The sequence below is a fragment of the Marmota monax genome, unplaced genomic scaffold (assembly GCF_021218885.2).
Source record: "Marmota monax isolate L192 unplaced genomic scaffold, Marmota_monax_Labrador192_F-V1.1 WCK01_AAM20220418_F8-fsc00179, whole genome shotgun sequence".
In the NCBI taxonomy this organism is placed as follows: domain Eukaryota; kingdom Metazoa; phylum Chordata; class Mammalia; order Rodentia; family Sciuridae; genus Marmota; species Marmota monax.
This window is the reverse complement of record NW_026695200.1, coordinates 4,525,263-4,544,494: the sequence shown is the minus strand read 5'-3', so window position 1 is coordinate 4,544,494 and position 19,232 is coordinate 4,525,263. Positions and strand designations below refer to the sequence as shown.

General features: G+C 33.7%; 1 long non-coding RNA gene across 1 annotated transcript in view; it reads left to right on the top strand.

The window, feature by feature from the left end:
• The first annotated feature begins 387 nt into the window (after positions 1-387).
• Positions 388-19,232, top strand: part of LOC131423604 (uncharacterized) — a 49,104-nt gene continuing 30,259 nt past the window's right edge. Inside the window, exons 1-6 of the long non-coding RNA XR_009225348.1 lie at positions 388-487; positions 3,697-3,737; positions 7,593-10,959; positions 13,263-13,418; positions 17,577-17,663; positions 18,226-18,312. This is a non-coding gene — a long non-coding RNA (uncharacterized LOC131423604). The remainder of the gene's footprint in view (positions 488-3,696; positions 3,738-7,592; positions 10,960-13,262; positions 13,419-17,576; positions 17,664-18,225; positions 18,313-19,232) is intronic.

Here is a 19,232-nt window from a genome sequence, read left to right as displayed (position 1 = left end):
TATATATATATATATATATATATATATGTGTGTGTGTGTGTGTGTGTGTGTGTGTGTGTGTGTATACACACGTTCCTGTTTTTGAGGTCTCTATTTTTACTGGTTTATTTATGTGCATATAAAATAGTCTTTTTTATGATGTCAGGAGCAAAGGGACAGAGGGGCAGAGAGAAATCCTAGGCTCATGAATCAGTAGTCCCAGCGATCTTGGATGTCCCTACATGGACTGCAGGTTCTTGTACCCTGGGTCCTTCTTAAGAGGTAGGTGGGATTCGTGGATAAGAAAATTCAGGACCCTACTCAACTGCATCCAGCATGCCACACATCGGAAGCTTTGAGCAGTCAGACCGGAAAAGGGATTAAAGGAGTTCCGCAGCTGCGCGCCAAAGGAACCCCGCCAGCAAAGCAGGAGTTGCAGCAAAGCCTTGGGAGGTGGCGAAGCTGCCGGAATCTCTGAGATGCGGAGGAGGATGGCGCTGGATTGGAGGTAGGGAGTAGGGGCGGCTGGCTGGCTTTCCCTGCAGACAGACACATCTTCTCGCTTGTGTATCTGCATGACCTTATGTGTAATGTGGTGTTCTGTTCGTATACAAACCTCATTAATTTTCTTGTTTCTCAGACTGTTGCTGCTATTTTGTAGACATTCTTTCTGTCACGCGGTCTCTTACACTGCGTACGTATTTATGTACTTAAATTTCTTAATTATTCATAATTCGCCAAATTTATCTATGTAATTTTAGTTGACAATAATTGTGTTTATGGTGTAAAATTTATGCTTTGACCTATATATATACATTGCATTACGTTTTATTTAAGCTAATTATTGTATAGAGCACCTCACCAATTTGTATACCTTGTGGTGATGAGATTAAAATCTATTCTTATGCAATTTAAGGTTTATTTATTATTATATATGTAAATATATATAATATAGAGAGATTGTGGTGCTGGGGATTGAACGCAGGGCCTCATGCATGCTAGGCAAGTGCTTTAACATTGACTAACATTGAGCTACATCCCCAGCTCTCATTTAAAAAAAAATAGTTATACACGGACACAATACCTGTATTTTATTTATTTATTTTTATGTGGTGCTGAGGATTGAACCCAGTGCCTTACATGAGTTAGGCAAGTGCTCTATCACTGAGCTACAACCCTAGCTCCATCCCCAGCCTTCTTGTAGCAGTTTTAAACTATGCAATTTAGTAAAGTTGTAAACTTTCCCTGTGTTAGTGTGCCTTTGCTCATTTCTAAAAATCATTATGTTCTCATTTAAAATGTAAAGCAAGAATATAGTTTAGAATATTGTGGGTACCCTCACAATTTTAGACATTTCCATGTTCTGGGAACCAGTAAGTTATCAATGTTCATTCAGAGATTCTAATTGCTTTAATTATTACTTTTTTGATTTTTTAAATAATATATCTTCTATTTATTTTGGATTTAATTTTATTGTTCTTCTTTTTCTGTATTCCAAAGATTGAAACTTAGATGATTTACTTAGCGCTTATGAATTTCCCTCCCAGTTCTGTTTTTTTAAATGTTTTTTTTTCAGTTGTAGTTGGACACAATACCTTTATTTTATTTATTTATTTTTATGTGGTGCTGAGGATCAAACCCAGTACCTTGTACATGCTCTACTGCTTAGCCACAACTCCAGCCTCCCAGTTCTGTTTTTTTTTTGTATCAAATTTTGAAGACTTGTGTTTTATTTTCATTCACATCAGATTTTGTTTTCTCTTAAGGTGTTTTCCTTCATCAACATGTTATTTGAAAATGCATCATTTAATCCTCATGCATTTTGAGATTTTTTAGTTATCTTTTCGCTTACTCTTTGATTTGTAACTTAAGTCCATTGTGGTCTGAGAGCATACAGGATATGATTTCCATTCTTCTGAATATGTTATTTGGATCAGAATGTAGTCTATCTTGATGGATGTTCCATGTAACAGTAAGTAGAGTATGTATGTGATTGTTGAAGATACTTGTGGTTTTCAATTATATCCTAATGATTGATAGTACTATTGGTTTCAAATGTATCTTTACTGAAAATACGCCTCCTGGATCTATCCACTCCTCGTAGAGGGTGTTGGTATTTCCAAATATAATAGTGCATTCATCTTTTTCTCTTTGCTCTTCTATCAGTTTCTGCCACATATAGTTTGACACTCTCTTGTTAGATATACATACATATTGTTAGTTTTTATATATTGAAGTTCATGTTTTATTAAAGTAGGATTTGAAAATCATAATTATGAATTTATCATTAAGTTACTATAGGGAATTAATTGCCCTAAAGCAATTTCCTGTAGTCACAAATTCAATCTTACTCTTTTCCAATCACTAATCTTTTTACTATATCTATACTTTTGCAGAGTGTCATATAAATTGAATTATGAAATTTTTTTCTTTCATTTTTTTTTCGTTTAGTGACATGTCTTTCATATTTATGAAGCACGTCTGATAATGATTTAGATTTGCATTTCCCCAAGACAAAATATATTTAGTGTCTTTGGGTGCACATTGTATAGCTTTTTGCAAAATAGTTTATTCAAATAATTTATTTTTCAATTGTGATATTTTCCTTTTTAGTTTTGATTTGTAAGTTATGTTTATGGATTCTGGAAAATAGACCCATGTTAGCTATATGACTTGGAAAGATTTTCTCCTATTCTTTTGAGGTGTCTTTTAAAAAAGTTTTTTGATCATATAATCCTTAATTGTGATAAATTTCAATATATCTATATTTTTCTCCTATTTCTTGTGCATTTACTGTTTTAATGTTTATCTTAGAGGATATTTTTTAACTGAAGGCCACAAAGATGTATTTCTTTTACTCTACATAATATTCCTATTTAGCAATACTATTTGTGTGTTAGGTGTATGAACAATTTGCTTTAATTATTTATATGTTGTGATAGATGAATCCCAATTATGTGTGAAATCCAACTGGAAACATTTGATTAAGAATAGTTTCCATATTGTATGAACTTAGCAATGTTAGAAATAATTGATCATATGTAAGGGTTATGTTTGGGCACTCAGTTTTACTCCATTAATATAAATATCTATCCTTACAACAGCCCCATAAGACTTTAATACTATGCCTTTAAAGTAATTTTTGAAATCAGGACCTATGAGATTACCATGCTAACTTTGTTATTCTTTCTCAAGATTATTTTGTCTGGTCTGGATATATTACATTTATATTAGAATTTTATAAACAGATTATCAATTTAGTAAAAAAAAAGAATGCCCTCTTGGATTTAAATATGGATTGCATTAAATCTATAGAACCACTTGGAAGTTATTGCTATCTTAACAATAATAAGCCTTCTAATTAATGAACATCAAATATTTCCATTTATAATTAGTATTTAATAAATTTCAATAAGTTTAGTTCATTGTCTATAAACTATACTTATTTTATTAAATTTATTCCCAAGTACTTTTACTTTTATAATGCTATTTAAGGAAGAATAGTTTTGGGATTTCCTTTTTAGATCATTTGTTGCTACTGTATAGAAATGCAATGGGTTTATGTGTTTTTATCTGTCCTGAAACATTACCAGACTCATTTTTACTTCTAATTGCATTCATTAATGTCCTTATTATTCTAAATATAGAATAATGTCATTTGCAGAGAAAGTTTGACATTCTTTCTAATCTTTATGTCTGATATTCATTTTTTTCTAGTGTCATTGTCCTGACATCATCTTCCAGTAAACATTAAAATGGTAAGAGTGGACAATCTTGACTTGTTTCTAAATTGAGGAAAATTTTGATTTTTTTTCAGATAACAAATGATTTTATATGAGATTTTTTTTTGTGTGTGACATTTTAGGTAAAGAAAGTTCCTTCTATGCCTAAATTGTTTTGAGATTTTATTATAGAGTTTGGATTTGTTAAGTGCATTTGTTAAGTGCATTTTGTGTGAAAAATGAACAAAGATATCTTGGGCTCAAGAGAAGAATGGGCAAATAAGAAAATTGCTTTGCCATATTTTCCTATCTATCCACCCTGCCAAACTTACATACATCATCAAGATCCAGGGTCTCTCCTTCTCTTTCTTCATTGCACTCCCTGTAACTCAGTCACCAGTTTAAGTGTCATTAACCACTTTTTCAAAAGTAGATGCCTATGCCTCACATATTCCAGAAGCTCTGTATTTGGATAGTATGTGGTGGTATATCTTAAGATCCCTCTTAAAGCATTTTTGGAAGACATGACTTTTGGATATTAGAAGCCAATATTGGAAAAATGTCAGTGACAGGATCATGAATCATATCTATGCAGTCAGGAGAAGTTTTTCTTGGTATAGCATTCCTTCTACAAATGATCAATAGACAACTGTCCTTTCAAGCCTCTCAGAAAGCCCTATGATAGTTAAGATCTTATTTTAGACTCCATCAAGAATTCTTATTTTTGGTACTGGGGAATGAACTCAGTGGTACTTGACCACTCAGCTACATCCCTAGCCCTATTTTGTATTTTATTTAGAGACAAGGTCTCACTGAGTTGCTTAGCACTTTTCTGTTGCTGAAGCTGGCTTTGAACTCCTGATCATCCTGTCTCAGCCTCTGGAGCCACTGAGATTACAAGTGTGTGCCACTGCACTGTGGCTCCATCAAGAATTCTGTGAGATCAAGTATTTTCTCAACACACCTGTCAGGGAATGTTATTACCTGTGACCAAGCTCAAAAGACACAGAACAGATCTCCTCATTACCACATTTTAGCAGGATACAAATTTGTATATTTTTTTAAATGATGATTTAGGCTAATTCCTGTTTATAAATATCTGAAAATGAATATGTGGATGCTCAAGGTTTTGCAGGTGGCAAATAAGTGATACACATGTGTTATGCACAGATATGGATAGATCAGTGGGGTAAACAAGAACAAGGTCAGCACAACATACCCCCAAATCTCCATTCAATGATCTGAGAGATTGACAAAGTCTTAATGAAGACTCTACACATGTGCTGGCTAAACAAAGAATCTGGCAGTGGGGAAGACTATCCACTTATGCTACACAACTTCTTGCTTATGCCCTGTGGATCTCTGCTGGGCAGCAGCAGGGTTGTGTCCAGGAACCATGTCTACAAAACCTATAGATCCCTGAGACTGCACACACACACACACACACACAAATTTCTTGTTTTCTTGCTCTGTAACCATGCATTTTCCATACTACCTTCATAAATTCAGTAAGAAATGATTTCCTGCCACCTGGAGATCTGCCCTGAGATACAACTGACCTAAACTACATTTTTGTAATATCTGTATGATTTGTCAAAACCATTTCTCTTCATTTCAAAGCATACATTACAGTCTGTCGTAATGGATGCTGTGACTATCATCTCTTACTAAAGTTTGGACTAAAAAAGAAAAGGGTAGAGTGGCATGCTATAAATCAATCACAGGAAATCTGGATAACAGTGTCTGTAACCAAATTTGTCTTTTTATGTTACATAATAAGGCTTTTCATTCCTGTGTTTAAAAATCCATTAATGATAGTTTTATGGTGGAAGGAGACCCTCATCGTTACACAAAATACATGTATGAAGATGTGAATTTGGTGTCAACATATCTTATATACAATCAGAAATATGATAAATTGTGGTATAAATGTGTATTAAGAATTGTTATTCAAAAGTAATAGTAATAAGAGAGCTCATGTATAATGGCATAATTTGGAGTGAACATACTTTACATACAGAGTTATGAAAAATGGTGTTGTGAATGGATAATTATGATTTTAATGCATTCCACTATTGTCATGTATGTAAGAAATAAAAAAAATATAAAATATAAAGCATTATAAATAAATACTCATTTCAGTTATTTTAATCTTTTTTCTACCACTCATTGATAATTTAAATGAAAATATCACTTTTGCTAGAAATGACAGATGTTATTTATTCTGTTTTAAGTTTTCAGAATTCTTACTGAAATATCTCCTATTGAAAAGGAAAAAGACAAACTAGTCTGGGAGCTAAAAAGGCAAAATTTTCTCAGACTCATGCTAAAAAAAATCTGTGAATGTTTCCATTTTATGACTTAATTTTTCCTATTAGTATGTTTACAAAGTCATTACTTTGTGTAGACAGAACACTAATTTTCCCAGTCTGAATGCAGAGACCAGCAACTTCATTACTGTGCAGATGTAAGCCTCATTATATTGTTTTAAGTTTCCTCCATACAAGATACAGACGTTATCTATAGTTCATAATTTCATCCATCTCATTTCTGTAAACATCCATGTGATATTTCCTTATGCTAATCACTTGTAATGTATGCAGTATTTTCTTACATTTTAATCAGCAATTACCAGAAATTATTTTCAATTCTCAGCAAAATAAAAACATTTAAATTGTGTACATTTATGTATTTCAGGCAGCACATATTATTGTAACATTGACTTATGGAAGGAGAATTGTGGTCTTTGATCATCTATCATATTCTTAGAAAGTTTTCATGCTTGTGACTTTTTCAGATTTCCATTTTGTTGATTAGTAAACAACTTATCCATCTTCATATTATTGACTTGATCCATGATTTAGGGATGAACCCTTGGCAGTCCTCCACATAGTTTAAGTATGAATAGATGTTGACTGTCCTGGTTATTGAAGATGGAATTCCTCAACTGGTGTTGAACAGGGATTTCTTCACCTTAAACTACCAAGAGAGACAAAAACAAAACAGTCCAGAAACAATTCAGGACTCCAGAAAGGTGACTAGGAGTTGTTTGGAGCCTTCAGTGTGGAAAAAATAATGTCAGCATGACTGTGTAGAGAGGGGCACATTCTTCTGTGAAGGAACATTTCTACAAGTGCATCTCTGAGACTCAAGAGCATGGGTCTTGGGTGCAAGTAATAAAATGGTCAATAGCATGTTCTAAAAGCTAATCTGGTGGGATGGAGACATTAATTCATTAATAGTGATATTTTATATATAGTTCTACTGTGTATTAATTGTGGTAACTTGTTTTACCAAGATGGCTGCAGCCATTGCCTCTGGAATTCAATATTGTATAAAGATAATTTTAAGGCCAGATATTAGTTAAAATAAAATCTGAAAATGTTCCCCTCATCCTTAGTATTAGAGCATGGCACCAAGTAAATAATGTCACTACATGTAAAGAGCAACCTTGTATTCTATACACAGTACTTAGAAGTGGCATTTCTATGATGAAGGATGGAGACAAGATAATCACCAATGTAAACTGGAGGTTTTCTAGAGAAACAAATAGAAAATATAAGCTTTTCTGGTTTCTCTTTCTTTGCATGATAATTGTGTTCTTCTCTCATAAATTGAAATTGCTGTCTGCATTATTTTATAATTTGGTGACTTTATGTGCCAAATGTAGATTACAAAGAAATGACAGATTGGTGTCCAAATGAGATGGTTTAATCTTATAACCTGTTTTTACTTGATACCTAAAAGTTTTCCCTTCATCTTTGGTCTTGTTGCAAAATAGTCATTTATTATAAGGTCCTCTATCTTTATGCAGTCAGGGATTAGATAAAATGGTTGAAAGTCAAGTTTGTTTAAATGACCTCTCCTTGTGTCTTTGCTCTTTTGTTTTAGACTACTTCCAGATATCTTCAACTCATGTCTCAGTGGAGTAATGGCAACCTGTGTGGAACCTGGCATGATGCCTCTCTCCTATTCTTACCAGTGGACGTGAAATTTGGTGCTTAATTCTTCCAGACTCTCAATTTCATCTTCTTAAAACAGAGTGTCTTCCAAAATTTATGTCAATATTCTTTGGGCCAATGGTGCAATTAGATTGTGTTATAGTGGAACATCTTTCTCTTAGACAGGGCCATACATATGGGTGGCCCATTCAGCCAAGATTTTTCTTTCCCAGAGACTACCAGTAAGATCAATGTAGTATGGTCCAAGTGTTAAAGAACTAGTAACAGATATAAAAAGCAGGCAGACAAGAGGATCATCAAAAAGATGGCTGACAGATGGGAACCTTTAAAACAGACAAAGTTGCACATACAGATTTTTTCTTAGCTTACAGTCAGGGCAGGTAGAGGAATAAGCTACTGCAGCTGCCTCAGATTCTTCTTACCATCATTGTTGGCCACATTCCTAGAGTCAGAAGTCCAGGAATGTGGGCCTTTAGGAGGAGTAAAGTTTAAGTCAGAATATTGAACCCTCCTTGGTTCCAAATAACCAAGAAGATCATCTTTTTAGTTTTTTCTCCTTTTATCCTTGTGTGTAGAACAATACATGAAAGTAGAATTTTAATCCTTAATCATCTTGCTTTTAGTGTAGACCCAGAAACAGCAATCTTAAACTTTCCAATGATCAACAATATTTTAAAATTATAAATGTTTATCCTTTTTGTGTTAAATCTTATTTTCCCATTGTTTTAGAATAATTTTTATGAATTTATTACTTAATACTTGTCTTTAGTTTTTTTGGTGCTATATATGCAATTTAAAAATGTCCAAAATGTTACAAACATATGATCATTATGTAAAGATTGAAAAATACAGTTAAAGAAAACAGTCTTGTCATCCTCCATTATGCCACTTAGATATGGTATCCTTCAAAGGATGGCCTGTTCTCACTGAGTTTAAAATCTTTTTTTCTTTTTTTGGTGATATTCTGGATCTAACCCAGGACATGCTTTACCACTAAGCCATATACCAGGCACTCCACTTATTCTAGTTTGTGCAGTTTTAACTTAGGTTATTCATGAAAATCAAGTTTAGTTACCATTTTAAGCCAATTTTATGTTGAAGAAAAATCCTAGAAGCAATTGACATTAAACATTTTATAGAAAACAATACCCTTCATTAGCTGATCACCTAGGAAAAAATGTGTGGATTAGTAAATTCAACAACATTTTAAAATTTTTATCTCTTTAATCATTTTAAGTTATGTGAAATGAAAGGTATTTGTATCCATTCTTTTAATTTTATGAACACTCTTTATTTTTTTAAAATATTTATTTTTTTACTTGTAGTTGGACACAGTAGCTCTATTTCGTTTATTTTTATATGGTGCTGAGGATCGAACCCAGGGCCTGGTACATGCAAGGTGAGCTCTCTACCCCTGAGCCACAACCCCAGCCCCTTATGAGTGCTCTCAAATGTCAATTTTTGGTGTTTTTCAAGCACACATGTAGACACAGTATACAATATACCAGTGTGCTCACATATACATGAAAATCGGCAGAAAACAAAGACTTTATTGCTTTTTGCCTGTATGACTTCCACAGGTGGGATAAAAAAGAGTTATAAGGATTTATTATAATAGACTGTCAGATTTAGCCCTTTAGAAATTAAAATAGAACCTTGTGAAGTTTTAAACATTGGGAATGAAGTTTTGTTAGTCATGGTGGATGTTGAAGTCAAAGGTTCAGCTGGCCTTGCCTCCTTGAGGAGGCAGATTTACTGCCACCATCACTACTGTTTATTTTCCTGCTTAGGACTCTTCAAAGGAGAAGATGACTTTCTTTTTCTAGTGTATTTGAGAGCTTGAACAGCTGGCCTCTGAATAAAGACAGCAGAAAGAAAAACAGAGGGCAATAAACTTCAGTTAGACAAAATAGGACTAATTGGTTCAGGAGAAAAGGTGAATTTATCATAAAAAATTGAGCTCAGAAAAAGATGAAGACAAAAAGTTAACATGGTTATTATTACTCTAGAAGGGGCATGCATAAAATAACTTTATCAGACCACAGTTGGATCCGATTATAGAGTCAGCCCAGATATTTAAGCATGTGAAGTCCTCAGAAAAAGGGTTTTAAAGAAAAATAAAACTTGCAAGAAGTTTAACATTGCTTCTTTTGCTTCCCCTCTTTCCTGGGAGCTCAGCCTATACTCAAGCTGTGTGTTCCGTGTCCCCCCCTTCCCGTTTAGAGCTGTAGTTTCCGCTCTGAACTGCCTTGGAGCCTACTAAGCTACTGCCTTAGCCCCTTCCTTTCCTTTGCAGCTGCAGTTTCCACTCCAAATTGTCATGGAGCATATTCATGCTGCTCTGAGAGGTGATAAGACTCTTTCTATCCAGAGGGATACGCCTGACTTGGGTCCTGGAACCTACCTTTTCCTGTGGTCAGTGGATCCTGGTGAGTTGGTCTGTCCTTCCTCTGAGTCTAGTTGGGGTTCAGCCATTCTGGGGGAACTGGAGCATCAGCCTAAAGGAACCCAGAAAAGTCTTCAGGTGGTGTGCACTCTTCTGTCAGTTCCGGTGCTCCCTCTCTACCATCAAATCAAATGGCAGTTCCAAGGACCTGAATGGTTGGAATCCCACTGAGACCTCTGGAAAATGGTATGGCAGTTACACTTAACAAGAGACCAAGCATCACTCAGAGGGTTGGAGAATCCGGGTTTTTTTATACTGGCAGACCCAGATGAGGTGGTGCTCTGAAGATCTGGGCCCTGAGCTGAGGTAACATGGGGCTTTTATAGGAAATTTGACATCATTTCTTAACCATTACAACATTGGTGGGCTTGGATTCTTGGTCTACATGACCAAAGACCATGCACAGGGAATTTAAGGTAAGTAGTTCCCAGGTGTAGAACAAAGACATTAAACACCTATGTCATTGTGAAATGGCCTTCACCATAGGGAGCAATAACTCAAGATGACTTGAGTTCATCTCCCTAAGAGCTAAAGTTCTAAGAATTAAGCCAATGAGATTTTAGTTTAGTCAGCAGTTAAGTGGCATAGTAACATATAATTTATACTAGCAGTTAAGTGGTGTAGCTATATTCCTACAGAGTTTAGAAAGGTACAAAGTATAGTAAAATCAACCCTTTCCATAGGCTTTGGTTTTTCATCATTGTTCTTATACCTTCATTTTATAATCAGGTCTGGTATCTGTCACACCACCTTTCAATTCTGCTTTTCCTTTACTGCCTCCTTTTTGTGTTGTGAGGAGACCAGGAATCACTGTCAAGCTCCCTTCAGTCATCTTCTCCATTTATTTAAGGTATTGCTTTTAAGTTTATGACCTGTTGAAAGTTCAATATATATATATATACATATATATATATATATATATATATATATATATATGTATATATATACAGAGTAAGCAAAGAGTATAACATGTATGCTAATAATAGCATGTCTAGGCAACATTTGTTGAAAAAGTAATTTTCCATATTGAATTTTCTAGGCAATCTTATTAAATCGGTTCACTACAAATGTAGGGAATACTTTTTGGACACTCAACTTGATTTTATTGAAATATTATTTGCTATACCAATACTATAATGTCTGTTTAGTGTAAGACTATAGTAAGTTCAGATATTAGGATATTTAACAAATTAAGTACTCCAATTTTGTTCTAAGATGGTATGATAGTTCTAGAGAAAGTTATTTCCATGTGACTTTCAGAATAATTTTGTCAACTACTGAAAAACTTTTTAAAGAAGCAAGAATTTTCGTAAGAATGATATTGAATCTATAGACCCATTTGGAAAGTATTGCCATCATAACAATATTAAACCTACTGAGTAATGATAAAGAATTTTGTTTAATATTTGTGTTGGATTTACTTAATTTCTTTAGTAGGTTTTGCAGTTTTCAGTGGACATACCTCATACATACTTTGTTGAATGTATGCCTAAGTATGTATTCCTTTTATGCTATTAGTAATGAAATTATTTGCTGTTTTTTATTTTTAATTATCACATATTAATTGTACATATTTATGGGTTTGATGAGATAATTTGATCATGTATAAAACATGTAATGATCAAATCAGTGTAATTAATATTTCTTAGTATTGGAGACCAACCAACATCCCTCTTTTACTTTTTTTGAGATATTGAATTGTCATAAATTATAGTCCCCCTACTGTGCTATAGATGAGTAGAACTTATTACTCCTATCTAAGGAGTATTTTGGTAATCGTTAAACAACCCTTTTCTGTCTCTGCAACCTGCTACAATTCCTAACCTCTAGAGACCATCATTTTACATTCTGTTTTTATGTGATCAACTTTTTTTTACTTCCATATGAGTGAGCCTTCATTGTTAGATTAATTAATAGCCATTATATAGAAATGCAATTAATTTTGTACTGACCGTATTTATACTGAATAATTACTGAGCTTGTTTTTATATTCTAATCTTATTTAGTGATAACTTAGGATTTTATATACGCATGTCATTTGCAAATTTAGGTAGTTTCACTTTTTCCTTTCTAAACTGGATGTCTCATATTTATTGTGTTAGATTTTTGTCACTATATCCACAGTACCTCACAGGCACAACTTATAGGAGGAAAGGATTTGGGGGAGCTCAAGGTTTCAGATGTCTCAGTCTATAGTTAGCCAACTTCATTGCTCTGGGCCTGAGGTGAGGTATAGCATCATGGTAGAAGGATATCACAGAGGAAAGCTACTCAGCTAAGGACGTCCAAGAAGCAGAGAGGAGAGAGAGAGAGAGAGAGAGAGAGAGAGAGAGAGAGAGAGAGAGAGAGAGAGAGAGAGAGAGAGACACTGACCAGAAATAAGACATAGTTAGAGGCCATACTCCATCTATATAGTTACCACCCAGTAGTTTATTTAAATTACTAATCTATCAAACAGATTAATCCACTGATGAGGTTACCGCTCTCATAATCTAATCATGTCACCACTAAACATTTCTGGATTGCCTAACACATGAGCTTTTCAGGGGATGTTAGATATCCAAACCATAACATTTATTTTTCTAAACTGACTGCCATGGCTACATCATCCAGTAAATGTTGAAGAGAAATGGCAAGAGTGCACATTCTTATCATACATAATCTAAGGGAAATTACTGAGACTTTCATGATACTCTGTTATATGAGCTTTTCATAGATTGCCTTTTTAGGTGAAGAAATTTCTCTTCTATGCCTAGTTTATTGGGTATTAATACCATGAATGTGTTTTGGTTTTTGTCAAAATAATTATTGTGCATTTCTACAGATGGTCATTTTTTTCCTTTGTCCTATTAATATTTTGTATTAAATTATTTTCTATGTTGAGCCAAACTTTCACTACTGAGATAATTACATTTTATCATAATGAATAATAGTTTACATGTTGCTCATTTGTTTTGGTGGTATTTATTTAAGGACTTTCCCTCTTATGTTTATAAAGCATATTGATCTGTAACATCATTTTATGGTAAACTCTTACTATTTGTGATATCAGGGTAAATTGGCCTCATAGAATGTTTCAAGAAGTGTTTTCTCCACTGTTCATGGTACAGTTCTTTGAAGACTATATAATGGGTTATTATTAATTCTTTAAAGGCTTGAAATACTTCAGCTGTGAAGTCTTCACAACTGGTGCAGCATTGTCTCCTAAAAACAATCATGTAATCTTGGAATGGGATTCTTCCCTCTGAGATATCAGGAAAACTTGGTCTATGCCATTATCTACATCTGGATTCTTGACATGGGGAAACTGTGAGTAATGTCTGTGAGGCTTTGAGCCCCAAAGCTATGTGACAATATGCAGCAATGAGTAAGTTGTACAGTTTTCAGTTAACTCTCATGAGGTATTCTGGATAGATAGTGAAATGAGAATATGACTTTAAGTGGAAGTCCTGGTAAAATACAAAGAGTGTCTATAGTTCCATTAATAGTTTTGAAAAAGTACTAACTTCCAAGTTTTCACAAATACACTATCATTTTGAAACATGTTAATAGTATACGAAGCTGATAGGTATATGAAACTGTAAAAATTCTTGAGACTTACTGTAAATCTAAAAATATTTGAAAAGAATATTTTATATTATCATTTTGATGGAAAAAAGAAAGCCACCCTAAAATAGAAATAAACCAAAAACATTGGGTTCAGGTGCTAAGTGGATGCTTAGGGAGAGAATACCAAAGCACCTTCCCTTATTATCATCTGCTCCAAATACAAGTGCTTCAGGAACACACTTCATCAAACTCTGGGGACTCTTTTCCTTTCTTCCTCACTGGCTCCTCATTACCAAGTGACTGGTTTTAACATCAATAATATTTCTTCAAAGATGAGTTCCTATGCCTCACATACCCTGAAAACCCTGTTTTTACATATTGTCAGTAAATACATCTGTAACATCCCACTAATTTTTTTTGAAGATGTGATTTCAGTTTATTAAAAGCCACTGTTGAGAAACATCAGTGTCAGGAAACAAATCATCTCTGCATTCAGAAGAGTGTTCTTGGAGAACAGAATTCCCATTTTCTGTTTTAAAAAGATTATTTGACATTTAATGCTTTGAGAAAACCCTCTGAAAATTAAATTTTTCTACTGATCCAAGGAAGGTATTTTGGGGGGCCATATACTTTGTTGATAAATATATCCTGTAATCATATTACCCATTGGCGAACACAAAGCATAGGAAAAGTATTGCCATGATAGCAGGTGAGCAGAAAAAATGTGTGTGTGTGTGTGTGTGTGTGCGCGCGCTGCGTGCATAAATAGTTAACATTAATTCGTAGATGTGATGGTATGATGATTTAGGTCAACCCCTACTTATACCAACTTCAAAATTAACTTTAAATCACCACATATCTGAAAGGAGAGGGCAGATATGTGCTACACATATTTTGTGCATAAGTGGAGAAACCCTGGTAGGAAAAAAAAAAAAAAGCAAAATATAGAACACAGTGTTCCCAACTACCATGCTGTGATCTAGGAGTTGGACACAGGCTGAACATGTGCTAAATACATAAAGACTCCCACAGCAGGGAGGACTATCTGCTCTGTCTATTGCATAGGGCCTTACTAAGTTTCTGAGGCTGGCCTCAAATTTGTAACCGTCTACCTCAGCTTCTGAGGTGCTAGGATTACCGGCATGTGCCACCACACCTGGATCCACTTATTTTCTATGTTATTTAGGTCAGTCTTCTTTTTCCCCAACTTTCAAGTGAGATTGTTTTATATGCTTGAATTAAAACTATATTCTTTCTGCTTTTATCTCTGAGAATCCCCTAAACTACTAAATAAGGTTTGTAATTTACATATGTATAAGTAAAATCCATGTTTAATAAATATCTGGAGATTTTTGTTTTTTCATAGTTTTGTTATGAGTACTGTGGATTGAACCCAGGGCCTTGTGTTCTGCCACTGAGCTACCTCCCATCTTTTTAAAAAATTTCTATTCCAAGTAACTGAGTGTTTTAATCACCTTTTTTTGTTGTTGTGACTAAAAGACATGACTAGAGCAATTTTAGAGAAAGAAAAGCTTATTTGGGGGCTCACAGTTTCAGAAGTCTCAGTCCATAGACAGCTAGCTCCATTCCTCTGGGCTTGAGGTGAGGCAGAACATCATGGTGGAAGATTGTGGTAGAAGGAAGTGGATCACATGGTGATCAGGAAGCAAAGACTCTACTTGCTAGATACAAAATATATACCCCAAAGGCACATCCCTAGTGCCTACCTCAGCCAGCCACACCCTACCCACATTCAGTTAAACTCAGTTAATCCCCATTAGGGGATTAATTCACTAATTGGGTTAAGACTCTCATAACCCAATCATTTCACCTCTCAATATTTTTGTATTGTCTCACAAATGAGCTTTTGGAAGACAACTTCAAAACATAACACTGGGTACTGAGGTTATAGGCATGGACCACTCCACCTGATAAATTCTGTTTTTAATTGATATATTATTATTATACATAAAAGTAGAATTTGTTGCAATCATACTCAAAACATAATTTGTTTAATTTCTTTCCATGGTTTTTCCTTTCACTTTTATAAAACAATAAATAAAAAGAAAAAAGACTAGTTGATGAGCAGAAAGGGATTAAGAGAAAGGAAAGGGAAAGTACTAGGGATTGAAATGGAGCAAAATATGTTCGTTTATGAATGTCAAAATGAACCCCACTATTATGTGTAATTATAAGTCACAAATGACAAAAAAAATCAGTATTACGTATACGATATCTATATCTATATCTTAGAGAAGAATTTCACCACTATATTCCCCTGAACTTAACCTATTGATCTTTGTTTCTCCTAATCCCTTACAAATTGCTGATCTCTTTACTGTGTCTATAATTTTGCCCTTTTTAGGAAATCATAGAATTACACAGTATTTTGCCTCTTCGATATGTTTTTTTTTTTAATTTAGAAATATACCTTTTAGATTTTAAAATGTGTGTCATTATTTCAATTTATATTTCTCTAATGAAAAATGGCAGGCATCATCTTTCTGTGTGCTTGTTAGATATGACTGTAGCTTCTTTGAAAAATATGTATTCAGATAATTTTGCTGATTTTAATTTGTATTTTTTTTAGTTTTTAGATAATGTTATATGTTTATACTAATCAACCCTATGACTTATGACTTGAAAACATTTCTCCATTCAGTTGTCCTTTTATTTTTCATGGTATTCTTCAAATCACAAATATCTTAATTCTGGTGAAGTTTAATAGACATGATTTTTTTTTCTTATCTTACTTTTGTGTTCAGAGTCATACATTAGAACAAATTGTGTTACCTGTTCCTGTTAATATGTATTCTTGTGTTCTCATGTATGGGTTTGGCCTATTTAACACTTAAATTTAGATATATGATTATTTTTTAGTCAACTGTGTAGATGATATGAGATAAAAGGCCAAATTCCATGGGAACATACAATTGTCTCAGTAGTGTTTATTGAAAAATATTCTCCACACTGAATTTTCTTGAAAACCTTATAAATTCAGTTTACCATAAATTTAAAAGTTACTTTTGGAACACTCAATTATATTCCATTGATTTATATGTCTCTCCTTATTCTTGTACAACAAATTGGGATTAGTACCACTACTGAATTTTGAAATTAGGAAGTATGAATATGAAATTATGAAGTATGAAGTATGAATATACTATGCCAACTATCTTATTCTCTCTCAAAATTGTTTTGGCTTATGGATATATTGCATATATGTATGAATTTTAGAATTAACTTGGACAAGTATATAATAGTCTATACATTAACTTGAAAAGTATTATCATCTTATCAAGCTTTCTAAGCGATTAGTATCATATAGTCCATTTGTGTAAGATTTTACTAATTTCATTTAGTAAGTCTAATATTCAGTGTAAACATCTTACACTTTCCTTGTTAAATTTATTCATAAATATTTTGATGTGTTAAGTGGAATTCTGAGTTTCATTTTAGATATTAATTGATAGTACATAGAAATGATATTGATCTTTCTAGGTTGAACTTAGGCAACCTTAATGATCTTTGATGCAATGTCTAATAAATTAGAATAACTAGTTGTTTCTGTATACAAGATTCATGTAATTTATAAACAGAGAATATGAGATTGTTTCTAAATTGAATGTCCATTTTTTTTTCCAAGCCAAATTGCTGTGATCACTACCTCTGGCACAATTTTGAGTAGAAGTGGTAAGAGTAGACATCCTTGTTTTGTGTCTAAACTTGGGGAAATTACTCAGCCTTTCAGGAAAACTCAATTTTTCATGGATCCTTGTTTTGTTGGAGATATTTTATGACTAATTTATTGCAAGATTTTATCATGAATGCTTTGTTTTTTGCTTTGCTGGGGATTGAACCCAGGGACACTTTACCTCTGAGCTACATTGTATATTTAACTTTTTGTTTTGAGAACAGGGCCTTGCTGAGAATCTCACTGAGTTGCTGTCTGGCCTCAAAATTGTGATCCTTCTGCTTCAGCCTCCTGAGTTACTATAATTACAGGTATGTTCTCTCACACCTTGCTTGAATGGGTTTTTTTTTAATTGGTTGTTCAAAACATTACAAAACTCTTGACATATCATATTTCATACATTAGATTCAAGTGGGTTATGAACTCCCATTTTTACCCCAAATACAGATTGCAGAATCACATCGGTTACACATCCACCTTTTTACATAATGCCATATTAGTAACTGTTGTATTCTACTACCTTTCCTAAAGGTTAAGTACTTATTTAGCATCTTTTGAGATTCATGTGGCTTTGTGTTTTATGCTACTAATATAGCACATTGCATTAATTGTTTTTGTATATTGAAAGAAAAGTGCATTACTGAGATTAATACCATTTATAAAAGAATGTAGACAGTTTTGCTTTGTTGAAATTTCCAAGTAGTATTATATTAGTGTATTATATTACAAGTCAATATTTTGAGAAGTGTTTGCATTTTGGAATTAGGCTCACTGGCATTTAGAGCATAAATATTTACTATTCTTATAACTTCTTTAAGTGTTCTTTTTTACCAATGTGTGGTGACATCATTTGTTTCTTGTGATTAATTTCAGTTTAAAACCTGCTTTTTTGGAAGTAAGAATAACTATTCCTGCTTGCCTTCCTTAAACTTACATTCTGTGTACGTCTTTACCTGTGAGGTAAGTCTCATGAAGGTAACAGATAACTGGCCCTGTTTATTATTTTTCCTTTTTTATTTTTAATTTTTTGGTGAGGTGGGGTGGTACCAGAGATTGAACCCGGGTGCACTCAATGACTGAGCCACATCCCAGCTCTTTTGTAATTTTTTTGTTTTGTTTTGAGACAGGGTCTTACTAAGTTGCTTAGGTCCTCACTAAGTTGCTGAGTCTGGCCTAAAACTTGTGATCCTCCTGTCTAAGCCTCCTGAGCTTCTGAGATTATAGGCATGTACCACCATGTCTAGCTCATCATATTTTTTGAGGTCCTCTGTTTTTGCACATATTGGGATGGCAATCTCTTCCTCTGTTATTTTAGGAATTTTTAGTGAATAGTTCTGGGTTTATAATAAACCTGGGGTTGGGATATCTCTTAGCTTCTACATATCTAATCAACATAATCTAAGTATTCATTTCAACTCCCAGTGCCTCTTTGAGAAGAGAAAGTACTACCAGTAGCAGTGGTAGTTTAAGAGCAAACCATACATCAACATTTTGTAAACATTATTACTAATGGTCTCTACAATTCTATTGGCTAAGGAGAAATGTGGGTATGAAATAATATAGAATAGATTATAAAGATTAAGCATAAGTGATAGTGCACTAATTTCAATGGGAAGATGAGATAAAAAATAAATTAGGAAGGAAAAAGTGTGGGGATACAAAGGAGTTTTTTAGTTGCAGTGACACAAAATTCTGACTACAACAATATCCTTGTGTTTCTAATCTTGAGAAAATGACAGAGACTTTCATGATATCACATAATGCTATTTTTTACATGATTGGTCTTTTAGGGGAAGAACATTCTTTTTGGGGGGTAGGTGGTACTGGGGATTGAACTCAGGGCACTTGTCCACTGAACCACATCCCAAGGCTTGGCTTGT